The sequence below is a fragment of the Cynoglossus semilaevis genome, chromosome 20, assembly GCF_000523025.1.
Source record: "Cynoglossus semilaevis isolate Cse_v1.0 chromosome 20, Cse_v1.0, whole genome shotgun sequence".
NCBI classification, from domain to species: Eukaryota; Metazoa; Chordata; class Actinopteri; order Pleuronectiformes; family Cynoglossidae; genus Cynoglossus; species Cynoglossus semilaevis.
Genome location: NC_024326.1, coordinates 11,073,735 through 11,083,466, shown reverse-complemented (window position 1 = coordinate 11,083,466; position 9,732 = coordinate 11,073,735). Strand labels below are relative to the sequence as shown.

General features: G+C 39.9%; 1 long non-coding RNA gene across 1 annotated transcript; it reads right to left on the bottom strand.

Moving 5' to 3' along the window:
• Positions 1–507: 507 nt before the first annotated feature.
• On the bottom strand, positions 508–7,081 carry LOC112486307 (uncharacterized). Its single transcript, XR_003048732.1, has 3 exons — positions 7,069–7,081; positions 6,773–6,934; positions 508–1,275 (listed from the first exon to the last, which is right to left on the bottom strand). It is a non-coding gene; the product is annotated as an uncharacterized LOC112486307 (long non-coding RNA).
• Between the last annotated feature and the right edge of the window lie 2,651 nt (positions 7,082–9,732).

The following is a 9,732-nucleotide window of genomic DNA, read 5'->3' as shown; positions in this document are numbered from 1 at the left end:
CTGTTTTGTAGCATACGGCTCCATGTTGAGAATTTAACCCTACAAGTCACTTTTTTTCTAGCTTGTCCTTGATGAACAGATAATGAGACTTATGTTGCCATTCATTAAAATAATTGCACTTTCAAAAGTCAGATCACATCAAACTATAGGAGTAGACTTTGGTCTGTCTGGACTCTCACAACCTTACTATGCATGTAGTCTTTCAGTAGCTGGAAAGATGTTTTATTCTTGCGGCTTTGTTGGTGAGCTTTATTGTTTTGTTTTGTGCCCTTAAGTAGTGGTACATTATGTAGTTTTTGATACATTTTGACATCCGATGTATTTTTTTAAGCACTAATAACCTTTAGTTCATGAAAAGGGTAGAAGTAAAAAAGTAAATAAATATGTCGTTTATATGTTGTCTTCTTTTTTAATCATCGACCATCCCCTCATCACATGCCAGTCTGACAAACAGGACATGATGCGTCTGTGTTGCAGGAAGTGCTTTCATGGCACAGTGGGTTTTTCTTTTTAAAGTTGACCGTCGATGGTGGTGAGGGATTTAAACCAAAGCCACACCTGTCAACCAGAAACATGTCCTTGTACCTCCTGCCCCACACGTGACATCACTTCCTATTTTGACTGTTATACTTTCAGCTGAAAGAAAGGTTCGGGCACTGAGGCTCCCAGGAAGCTGTCTGTTTCCTGACCTGAAATTTTTAAACAACCCAGAGGTTAGGAATAAAACAGGAAGTAGGACATGAGAGGGACGCGGCACTATAATTTATGGAAATATATTTCACTTCTGGGTTTTTTTGCTTGTTTTTTGAATTTTTTGATGCTTTCTCTATGTTTATACAACATTAAAAATATATAACTTGAAACTGCTTATTGCATTTGAGCAGAACAGAAGAATACTGTAGGAACCAGGCCACAGTCTCCTTGGTCCTGTAAAGAAACCAATTTAAGTCTCATGTGAGTAAAAAAAAAAAAAGAAAAGCAGAATAAAATAATCCAGCTGTATAGACAGAGAGAATAATTCTCTCTGTTTTATAAGTGAACACTGACCTTTATACACGTTCTCTATTTGGTTAAACAACACTTGAAGTAAAACAGTGTTAAAACACTTTATTGGGAAAAACACATACTATCTAAATTTGTTTTTAAAATGTGATGTTCAGGAGGCTGCTTCCATTTGCTTTTCCCTGACATTTCAGTCAGAATCCCCCCGTGGACGGTCGCCACAGCATCAGTCCATGCAGTAATCTGGCACCGTTTCTGTCTCCAGTAAAATATCTGTAAAATATGTTAGAAACACAACTGTGTTAAACAGTCAGTCAGGTGGAGATCCTGACACACCGACCCACAAACAGCTTCACCTGACTTCCTGAACACCTGGTTAACATATCTGCAGGTGTGTCTGGTGATATCGTTACATCACAAATGATCGGACCTGGCTGTGTGGATGTAGATGTGAGTGTGAAATCTACTGTTTAAAAGAAGAGGCCAATCAAAGTGTATGTTGATGATTGGCTGTTGATGTGGCCTCCCCCACTGCACTGATTGGGACCAATTAACAACACATTGAGCAGCCGAGGCCACAGCAGCCTGTGTCACTGCACACACCTGAGTCTGATCAAAAATCACACTCTAATACGACTGGATTACATTTGAATTCAACCCAGCATTATTGCATAACTCCTGTCCTGTGAGACTGACTCAGGAATTTATCATTTGAATATAAAGCTAATTTCTTTTTATGTTAAATTAGTGGGGGTTTTTTAGGTCAACCTGGTGTTTTTTAACTTTTACCTTTCGCTGTCGAGTTAATAAATAATAAAAATATAAACCGATGGCACTTAAGTCTGTTTGTTGCCGCGTTCAGCATCCTCCGTCAGCAGCTTGGCTTTCACACCGACACACTTCCCCCTCCTGTACTCCTCGGTGACGGCTTTGAAGTCTGATGGCTCTTCAGAGGTTCAGTGGCACCTTTGTTCTGCTGCACCAGGTTTCTTGCGGAAATTATGTCTTTCCGAAAGTTTAAGATCTGACGCTGCAATGTTACTCCTTGTGTCATGTCTTAAATGAAGCTGCGTATCCATTTCCACTATCTGAAGTCCCTCTCACAAGAAGAGGAAACATCTTCAAAGAGTCGCAAAGGGAATGAAATACATTTATTTTCCTCAAGGAGGATTTATGACATATGGGGAAAAAAGGAGGAAATTGAATAATGGAATTAATCTTGGTTTTTTTAAGATCTAATTGCTGCGGCAGAGGTAAATATACTGGTAAATAACATTTGTTGTTAGTTAAAGTGACCAGGTTTTCTTTCATTGACGTATTGAAGTATTACGTGTATGTAGAGAAGTATTATCATGTACAACTATGGAAGAACCAAATACTAGCTCTTCAGAGAAGTTTTTACAAAAATACTACAACTTCCATCCAGTCTTTTTAAAGCATTGTTGTGTAGAATTATTGTAGGATGTAAAATCCTTCAAAGACCTGACAAACTACAACAACTACGTTGATAACCAGTGGATTATAAAACTTAATTGAATTTAGGCTGTGATTAAATGAGCGAGTGTGAACTCATCAATAGAGCCTGAGTGCGATTCTGTGTTTTTAATTTTTCATTTTATTAATTAGAACTTGTTTGCTCTGACAGACTAACTTTATCTCTGCACTGCACTGAACTGAAGCCAAACACAGAGCAGTGTTTGGCTTCAGTTCCTAACAGACCTGAAAGCAGCGCGGAGGGAGTGAGCGCGGAGCATCAACACATGATTACAGAGGAACAGGAGTGAGCTGAGGATTATCTTCCATGAGCTTTAGGCTACTCTCTTTGTATTTTTTTTTTTTTTTTTTTTTTTTTTTTTTTTTGTTCTTTTTTCCCCATCACCTCAGCTAGAGCTGCTGCTGAATATTTAATTTTCTCTTCATGATTCCACTTCTCCTCCTCTTCCTCATCACTCTGTTTGATAGCATTAAAGGCATCACCTGTGAGAGCGGTCGCTCTGTTATTAGAAACACTGCCAAATTAGATACACCCGGGGGACTCTCACTGTGATCTGCTGCTTTAGATCAGACCTTCACCGTCATACAGCAGAAAGAGTCGAAGCTTCTATATTGTAACAGTGGTTTGATCACAGAGCAAGGACACAGTGGGAATCTGGAACGTTCATTGTCTTTTGTGACATCCAGTGAATGTTAATCGGTGAAAAGTTATTTTCAAGAGAATGTGTTGAGAAAGTATCTGGCACCATTAGACTTCACTTCCGTCGGTAATAGTCTCCCTGCTTCTCCATTCTCTCCTGGAGCTGCAGACACTTAGGTTTGATCCGCGTCACTTCGTCAAAGACACCAGGCGGGTGACACAGTTTCGCCTTTATCCTGATGACATAGGTGACATTTTTGACTCAAAAGTCATTCCAGAACTGACAGTGCGGCAATTATCACGGTAAAACACAAGTTACCTTTTTCTAGTTGTCATTCAGGTCTTACCCGGTGACTCATGCATTCGCAGCACAACGAAAATGTCACACGTGTCAGTAGAAATGCTGTAGGGTGACACTGAGGGCCAGAAGTTAAAGAGATCTTGTACCTTTCTGTGCCCAGTCCTCCACTTTTACACCTGTACCAGATTTATATTTGGTCACTGGTCAGGTTTCTGTCTGGTGATTTGATTTTCAAGCTGTTACCAAGCTCCCATTAGAGGCTCGGACAACAGGAGTGGATGTCATCTGCTCTTGGGTTCCAGGAACTCTGTGTTCTTCAACGTTTGTCCACCTGGGTGTAAAGAAAGCATCGGTGACGTGAAAGACAGACCACCGTGTTCCTGTCCTGAGGAAATCACCTTTGTTAGACCTCGGCCACTACGAGCCAGTTGTCCTCACGTCTGTTGTCCTGGAGATGTTAGCGATGTTGTCGTGTGGGCCGACCTGAGGCCACGCGGTGGGCGACACTGTCATGTTCCACTGTTTAGTTTGTCTCTGTTTCCCCCGGGGTTGGATCACACCCCTGCTTACTTGATGCAAGGAAGTCATTTGCACCTGACCAGAAAGACGGGCCATGACTTTCCGAGCCGGGGCTATTTTTGAACCTTCAAAGTTTGTGTTGACACTTATTGTTAGCCAACATGGATCACCATCTCAGTGACGCTGAAGAAACACGGCTCGGCTGTCACGCACACGGATCTTTATATGAAACGCTGCTCTTGTTGTTGTTGTTGTTGTTGTTGTTTTTCTTCTCAGCTGTCAGCTGAAGGGCTGTCATGTACCTTGTTCAGGGTCTTCAGCTTTGTCTCAACAGTCTGTGTCTTTAGGAGCATGTTGTACATTAGAGCCATAGGCAGAGCTTTCTATATGGAATTCCAAATCAGAGTGCTCCACAGAGAGAGAAATTCACGATAAATTGTTTGGAAATGAATATAATAACCTACGGAGAGATAAAACTGTCAAAAGGAGTCAGAGGAATTGTAAAAGTAATAAAGCACAGAATCTAAGGGTAGAGGCAGTAAAATACGTTTTAAAAAATACAACGAATTTCAAAAAAACCTTTCACCCATGCAAATCCAGGACGCATTAAATATAATGACAATAATAAAAGAATTGTAAAAAAATATATATGTAAAATAAAAATAACCATAAAAGGTAACAAACTAAGCAGAAAAATACACTTTATTTATTATGCATTTACTTGTTTTTAGGGACTGCTCTTGTTTTCTAATAATTGCCTCGACGTCTTTTATATCGCGGCTGGAGAAATGCAAATTTTTTTAAATGCATTTTTCATACTTTGTATTTTCCAGTGCAAGAGAAAAGTATGCATTTCTGATATTTACACAGATATTATGTCAGGAACGTTTGTTGTTGTATATATTTTTTTCAGAACTTAATACAATTATACGTATATATAATTTAAATCTAAATGTATGTCTTTATCTTTGAGTGGTGAATCTCTGCAGTTCTAACAATCAGTCCACAGCTGCGTCAGTTCAGACTGAACAGGAACTCTGTAGCCTTTTAATGATGGATGCATCAGCGCTGACAACGTCTTTTGACCTTTTCTCAGTGCAAACCTTTGTCCATCTCACCACCGCCTCCTCCACCTCTGCCACTTCTGCTCCTCCCCGTGCGTCAGATTTGGTCGTTAGCTCTCAAATCTGTCACCCAGCATCACTGCAGGGCTATGCTGATAAAAGTCAGGAAGCTAGCAAGAATAGTGATGTCAGCTTGGTGGTATAAAACACACGGCCGTCTGCAGGACACGGCTGACGCGCTCATTATGAAAAACCCAAACGGGCAGCATAAAAATACGCACAGAAATGAAAACGAGTTTGTGCGAACCTGCAAATCCAATTCACATTTTCGAGCATATGTCTGACACACGTATAAGGGCTGCCTCAATAACCACTTAACGCAAACAACTTAAAATGTTGCTATTTCGGTTGACAAGCAATTATCGCACGCACCTCCTGTGATTTGACCCTGTGCTCATAATCTAGACTAAAGAATCCGGAGGAAATGGAGCCACGCAGCAGTGAGGTTTGGGTTTCAGCAACAAACATGAATAAGGAAAATTGTCTTTAAATGTCACATTGACTCTGACGTCCCGACCAGATGGTCCTCGTGACATTTACTGCCGATGTAAAGCCAGTTGTTGTCACAGTAGATACATCGATGCTATGAGATAAAAACTCTATCCCAAAAAGAAGTGCTGTCGTTGTCGTTGCCGTTGTCGTTGTCGTTGTCGTTGTCGTTGTCGTATTAGCTGTTTGTTTAGTATTTCTATTTCTATTCCCTCTCTTTTTGCTCGTCTTCAGTTTCTCTACAATAATTATAATTATTATGACTATTTTTTTCCTCTTTTCTCTTTTGAGTTTTGGCGTTTTAAAAAATTGAAAATCTGATTAGATCTGAACACATTATGCTAATATTAGAACCACATTTACTTAAATACGTATTAAAAAGGCAGATGATGAGTTCGGTCTGACTCAGAGGTTAAAGAATTCCACACCTGGATTAGATTACATGGTCAAACGATATTACAGTGATTTTTTTTAAACTGTGCTTGCGGTGCAACCAGGTCTAAATGTACGGCTTGTCATTTACATACCCACCAGACTGTTATTACCTTCAGATTTTCATATTATAAGGTCAAATCTGTGCAACTATTTCATTGGCTGCCAGTTCGGTTATTTTGTCTATATTTAAATTCCATTAAGATATTTTGTATGCCTGCCAGTGGCAAATGTTAATTCCAGAGAACAAGTGATAACACTGGGGTGATTGGGCAGCTGACCAACAGACAGATGGTCAGATTTTGGTGAAAACAGTCCAAATGTTAAATTACAGGACATTTGGCCTCATAATGAAAATTATTGCAGCGCAAATTGGCAATATTCCATTCAACAGGACTCCAGGGAATCCTTTTTTTTATTACTGTTGTTTTATTTTATTTTTCTCTCTGATAAATCCTATCGTAGACAGATTGCTCATTTCACACGTGTTCATTGTTCAGACTCTCAGGTCTCCAGACTTTGTCATTGCACCAATATAACAAAACAGAGCTTGGCAACTCTCCAACACAATCACAGAAAGGAAAAAAAGAAAAACAGAGTGACGCAACACGTGCTGATATCTGTCGCTTCTTGCCTCCGACACCGATCTTTGTGTATACAAGGTTAAAGCAGCGGTCGAGAGAAAATCTGCACAATGTGACGGTGAAAAGTCAATCGTGTTGCAACACATAGAAAGATTTCCGCGCCTGAATATGAAATATTTGCACTCACCCTAGCCATGTCATCCAGACTCAACAAGGGGGCAAACATGAGCAGTGTCCTTGGTGTGTTTTCCTTTAAATGCATTTTGAAAAAAAATAAACTTCCTCAAGGACAAAAATGTGAGACCCAACGGAGCGAGCCCAGATGGAGGCAGCGGATAAGTTTGGCTTCCTGTTGACGAGAAAAAAGACAAAGGATTAGCCTTGTCTGCACAGCCACATGTCATAATTATGTCAACATCATTGAAGATGTACAATTACGCCATCTATGGAAACACTGCCCCATCACCGTTGTGTTGTTCTCACCTCCTGTGAACTCCCCGCTTACGGGACGCCCATCACCGTTGTGTTGTTCTCACCTCTTGTGAACTCCCCGCTTACGGGACACGTATGAAACCCGTCTGCTTCAACTTCAAACCTCCGTTTCTTTTTCGTGGATGTTGTTTTCATGGTTACTCAAGTCCTAAGGCTTTAACAGGTGCAGGTTTTCGGTTCCTCAGTTATTATTAGACACCAACATGCACAGCAGTTCCAGTACTCTTTATGTTAAATGGGTGGAACAAATGAGGAGAGACTCACACCAGATGTGGGCATATTTAGGAATGAAAAAGTTGTGATGAAAACGCAGTGAATTCTGTTTGGGCTTGTACATCTGAAAACCCCAAAATACATGAGCAGGACAGTACAAGCAAAGTTCATATTGTGAATCATGGGATTGATTACAATCCCAACGAGTAATGAGTATTCATATTAATCCACAGATACTCAGATTTAACACTGCAGACAGATACTGCAAAGCTCGTACAACAAAGCTCAGAAAATGGTCATGAAACAAAGGCAAAGTTCTGAATGTGGAATTTGTAATGTAACAGGAAGATGGAGAGAAAACATGGGCAGAGACTCAAAGCTGCTCAGAATTTAGTTCAACCCAGAACGACTTTAATCTGCAGAATTGCTGATCTTTCTGCTGGCCCTCCTGCTTTTGTCAGATCAGGTACATGAATTAGGATTTTAAAGCCTTTTTGTCTTTTCCTAATCTGTTTATCCACTTGGAGTGGGCCAGCGTTTGTGTCTTTTTTAATACCCCGCAGGGAAGTGAAGGCTTTTTCATAATAATAATAAAAACAGGCCAATATGTGGGTGGGGTTTCTTTTTTACTCAGACACACAGACACGAGGACTCAGCCTTTACTTGTGCCACAAGATTTTACAAAAACGACCATTAAAATTTACATTTAATTTCAGAGATGCTGATTGTCATGAACATATCGACACTTTAGTTTCAGTGATTGAACCAGGGAACAGCCACTGGCATTAACCGTTCACAGCGCTGAGAAGGATGCTACGGCTAACAATTACTATTTGTTGATTCTAAAGTCAAAGAAACCTCTACCACACCCTGAGTACACAGCGGTTTCCTCTAAATCATTCTCTCCTTTCCTTTGTGTCCTACTGAGCTGCCTGAGTATCCTCTAGGGGAGGTGAACTTGAAGTACTACCTTAGAAAGTTCAGGTTTAAAAATACTCACAGGCCTCTGTATCCTCCTCAAAAATCAAACAAGTGGATTGAAGAAAGTGATAGTAAGTTTTGGTCAAAACACAAATTGCAATTTTGAACAAATGTAAGAAAATATTTGTTTTCTTTATTTATGGAACCAGGCTAAATCAGGAAGCTTGAAGTCATCATGAACTGACACAGAACCACAAACACTCTGTTCTCGTTGTCTTTTATTCTCTAAAGTTTGCCCTAAAACTACAAATTCACACTCTCTCTGCCTTTTTCTGTCTCCAGAGTCCGGGATATTCCACGTGTGAGCATCAGGCACACTGCCGGAACTTCCAGGAGACTTGGGATGGCTGCGATGAATTCTCCTGACACGGATGTCGAGACATCAAATACAGTGGCTGCAGTGAATGGTGAGTAACCCTGTGACTGACAACCCCGGGCACTGGACTGTGTTTGCATGTTTGTTTGGGGGAAGGATGTTGAGTGGAAGGAGAATAATAATCGACCAAACTTGTATTTTCCCAAATGTCTGGAGTGAAACTCTGACTGGATTGCCGGCATGAATTCATAATATCTTTATTATCTTTATTAGTCTCTCTTGCAGCCACAAACGATTTAGCAGTGATTCAATCAACTGTGTAATTGCATGTTTTTATGAGACTTTCTTAAGCTTTGATGTGACTGATAATTGCACCAAATGAAGAAAACCCGGCAATGTAATCTAGAAGTATTAGACATTTTTAAAGGCTTGATTTTGGCTGAATTATTATAATAATTATACAGTCATTTACATGATGAAAATTAATTTTAATCAGGGTCTAATGTGTAACAAAGCAGTTGAAAGTGATTTAATTGGAGTGGGCATGTATCAGACTGGGATACATTTAAACTCCAGTGGCAGTTGGTAACACTGTGGCCCCAAAGGACAACACAATAAAATGAACCTGTAAAAAAGCTGTAGGTCTGAAAACAGTACATGGAGAGACTACAAGACAGAAAATTGAAATGAGGTTTTGCAGTAATCTTAGATTAAAATATACACAAAATCTCAAAGTATTGAGAGAACCTGATTCAGCTCAAGCCGCGACAAGGATATGATGACAAAGACCTTCAAAGCGGTCGGAGACGCCTGTCAGCGGTTATAAAACCAGACACCTTTTGAAAGTTTGACATCTGTCTTTGAACCTTTGACTGTGCTTTGTGTAATTACATAAAACTTTAATTGACTAAACCTCATTCTAAGGACACTCTAGAGGACTAATATGTAATAGGATTATTTAATTAGCATAATGCTGGGAGGTTAAAACTGAATTATTGCTAGTTAATGCCAGTTTATCACCGATGTCAGCCGACATTTAATAATAATATTGATAATTTAGTTTCAAATGTACAAGGAACGTTGTCTTTGGTGGTGAAAACACCCACGGTAGGACCAGGCCATTATTGTTATCCTGTCCTTCTGAC